Genomic DNA, 4,337 nt, shown 5'->3' with positions numbered 1-4,337 from the left:
CCTGAAGTCAGGAAGACCTGAGTTCAAATCTGACCTCAGACACTTAACACTTCTTAGCTGTGTGACCCTGGACAAGTCATTTAATCCCAATTGCATCAGTTTAAAAAAAGAATGAATGAATTTTAGAAGTCTAGGGACTTAAAAAAAAAAAACATCTTTTTTAAAAAAATTCAAAAGAAAAAAAGAAAGAATTGTCATACACAAAATAGAATATATGAGTTTTCAAAATATAAAACAATAAATTTCCATTTCAAGAAAGCCTGTATAATATATACTGTACAGTGTTCAGAGCTGCCATCTTTTCTTTGCTTAAAAAGGTTTTCTTTTGTTCTCTGCTGTGCACTTTTTACTTTATTTTTTCCCCTTTCCTCCCCTTCACTTCCCCAAGAAAATTAAAATTAAGGGAATATGCACACATATGTACATATACATATATATACATACATATAGATAGATGTCTATAATCACATACATACATATGTGCATCCATATATATCTATGTAAGGCCATATCATGTTTCTTTATCCTCCCTTTCTCTAAAGATAGATAAATCCTTTATAAGTCTAAGTCTTTGCATGTTTTTCTAAATCCACCAATTTACCATTTCCTACACCACAACAATATTCCAACCTTCTATTATGTACTTATTTTAAATAGTCTGAAACAATATTGATTAATATGGCTAGCATATACCGTAGTTTCCCTGTTTTTTCCTTTCCAATTAAGTCTATTTTAGCTTCACCTTTTACTGAGACCAATGATTAGCCTTGCTTTTTTTTCCTAATAAGTTCTACTCCTTTCTAGTTCTAAGGGATCTTTAAGTAAAAAAATTAGTAATACTGGAATTAAATAACATTTTAGGATTCTCAAAATACTTTAAATATGATATCTCATTAGTGTGTACTCTAGATTCATGGAAGAAGAAAGAATGGTATTCACTCTGGAAGGATGTAAAGACAAATATGTTATTGGTTATTGGGGCCAATTTGGAGAAGACATACACATATCCTAAGTGAGAGTGAGTTGGTCAACATGAAACAATTTAATAATGATGGCATACCTTGTCTAAAAAATATACTATTAGAATAAAAGATAAGCAGAACTCCCAAGAATACTATATTTTAATTTTTTGTACTGACTTCTTTTTCCTTCAGTTTTTATACTTTATTCTTAGTTAATTTTCAGATTTCTAATTTTTAAAAAATGAGATAGAAAAGGCTCTGACTTCAAGCAGACATTAAGTGTTCCAACAACTGTTGTCTGACATTTATTTAAAGGGTGAAAAGACTCCCTACAAGTCTTCAAAATGCTTGTTTCTTTGCATCAATTCACTTTGCCATCAATCAAAGAGTCATCCTTCATGATGAACCCTTTTATAAATTATTCCTTTCATGCTATTTATAACTACATATTACATGTTATTTATAACTACAACTAACAGTAGGAAATCATGCAACCATGATGAAACCATTGACCTTGGGCTTCCTGGCTCTCATCTCTAATTTCCTGTGTTAAGCTTCCTCTTACACAATCACTCTGCTGTTATGTCTTACTCATATTCACAAAGAATGATTTCAGATCTTTAAAAAAAAAAAAAACTTTTCATTTCTACGAAGCTGTTTTTCTTGAGATCAAAACAATCTGACAATGTTTTGCATTCTATCCATCTCTTCCTTTTCTCTACCCTTCCTCATTTTACCAAGGGCAGCCAGATTTCATATCTAGGGTGCAGATTTTCTTCACATTTGATATTTGAAGTACTCCCTGAAATATGTTAAGACAGGACATTTCATTCTTACTACTTTCAAGAGCCATATATGGACTCCTCTATTTGATTGAATAATTCTTAGAGAAGACCTTAGCAGTCACAGGCACTTGCTTAAGGCATTTTCATTCACTCCTCCCCACCTTCAAGGGATACAAGGGATCACATATATAAAAATAGCACCTAGGAAAAAAAAATCTTTGTTTCATTCTAATTGAGTTTGGGAAGGATCTTTGATATGACTTGGCAGGGGGGGGGAGGGATGAGTGGAATCTTCAATGAAGAGCCAGTAGTACATGAAATTAGGCTGTCAAACCAAGCTCTCAAAGTGACTCAGGGAAATATCAGATGACATTGGTCACCATAAGTAAAAAGAGCAGTGACTGCCATCTTGATTTTTAAGAATTATAAGATTTTGACTTAGGGTATCATCTCATCCACCCTCCTGATTTTTATGAAACTGAGTCCAATAAAGTAATTTTCATGAGATCACTTAAATATAAAGTAACAGAGCTGGTTTATGTAAGGAAAGATTCAATTATGTTCCTATTTAACCATACCACTTCCCCCAGCTACAGGGCAGTACACATATTACTGCCAATGGGTCAACATAAAATAATACAAAGAAAATAAGTGATGAGAAGGATTCAGGGGTGCCTATGTGAGCTGAGGTGAAAGATAGGGCACAATCACAGACAAATCAACCAAAACATCCCAAGACAAAAAGACAAGCAGAGAATCTTATTATTTAAGATATCTCTCTTCTGCCCTGCTCAGATAGTTAAGCATTTAAACATCTTAAACAATTAAGACAAAGCCTCAAAGGTAGGACTTCAAAGGATACATTTTGGTAAAGATACAATTATTCTTCCACAATAAAACAATAAAAATGTAGCAAGTTCAAGCTTTAGCTGAGATTAATATAATCTGAATACTTCATTTAAGTAAGAAGGAAGTGTCTGGCCTCCAAATATTGACTAGTACTCATTCCACATTTCTGAACATAGGCAGAAAAATAATTAAAGTCAGGAAGGTTTATGCAATTAAATGACACAATTTTCTAAGTCTAGAAATTGTTGTCACTGAGTTTCAGTAAATATGTAAAACTTAATTATCTAGAATTGCTTTAAATAGCGATTTTTGGCATACTTTTTGGGGGGAAGGCGATTAGGATTAGTGATTTGCCCAGGATCACATAGTTAGTAGGTGTCTGAAGCCATATTTGAATTCAGGTCTTTCTGACTCCAGGATCAGTGCTCTATGCACTACATTGCCTAGCTGTCCCTATGATATACTTTCAAGAAACTGAGTATTAGGAGATTGAGTTCTCTTTCTGATTATAGCACTACATGTCTCTACATGCTTAGAGTAAGCTCTTATCTTCTTTTGGGTCTCATTCTGTGTGTGTGTGTGTGTGTGTGTGTGTGTGTGTGTGTGTATACACATATGGTTGGACTACAGAATTTCTTTTTTTTTAAATAATAATAGTTTTTATTTACCAGATATTTGCATGGATGATTTTACAATGTTGGCAATTGTCAAAACTTTTTTTTCCAATTTTTTCCCTCCTTCCCCCCCCCCCAGATGGCAGGTCGACTAATACATGTTAAATATGTTAGAGTATAAATTAAATACAATATATGTATACACGACCAAACAGTTGTTTTGCTGAACAAAAAGAATCGGACTTTGAGATAGTGTACAATTAGCCTGTGAAGGAAATCCAAAATGCAGGCGGACAAAAATAGAGGAATTGGGAATGCTATGTAGTGGTTCATAGTCATCTCCCAGAGTTCTTTCGCTGGGTGTAGCTGGTTCAGTTCATTACTGCTCTATTGGAACTGATTTGGTTCATCTCATTGTTGGAGAGGGCCTCGTCTATCAGAATTGATCCTCATATAGTATTGTTGAAGTATATAATGATCTCCTGGTCCTGCTCATTTTATTCAGCATCAGTTCATGTGAAGTCTCTCCAGGCCTTTCTGAAATCATCCTGTTGGTCATTTCTTACAGAACAATAGTATTCCATAACATTCATATACCACAATTTATTCAGCCAATCTCCACTTGATGGGCATCCACATAGTTTCCAGTTTCTGGCCACCACAAAGAGGGCTGCCACACACATTTTGGCATATATTGGTCCCTTTCCTTTCTCCAATATCTCTTTGGGATACAAACCCAGTAGTAACACTAATGGGTCAAAGGATATGCACAGTTTGATAACTTTTTGAGCATAGTTCCAAATTGTTCTCCAGAATGGCTGGATATATTCACAGTTCCACCAACAATGTATCAGTGTACCTGTTTTCCCACATCCCCTCCAACCTTCTGCATTGCCTTTCTCTGTCATTCTACCCAATCTGACAGGTGTGTAGTGGTATCTCAGAGTTGTCTTAATTTGCATTTCTCTGATTAATAATGATTTGGAGCATCTTTTCATATGACTAGAAATAGTTTCAATTTCTTTATCCGAGAATTGTCTGTTCATATCCTTTGATCATTTATCAATTGGAGATTGGCTTGATTTCTTATATATTAGAGTCAATTCTCTATATATTTTGGAAATGAG

The sequence above is a fragment of the Sminthopsis crassicaudata genome, chromosome 6, assembly GCF_048593235.1.
Source record: "Sminthopsis crassicaudata isolate SCR6 chromosome 6, ASM4859323v1, whole genome shotgun sequence".
Classification (NCBI taxonomy): Eukaryota; Metazoa; Chordata; class Mammalia; order Dasyuromorphia; family Dasyuridae; genus Sminthopsis; species Sminthopsis crassicaudata.
This window is presented reverse-complemented; position numbering follows the sequence as displayed.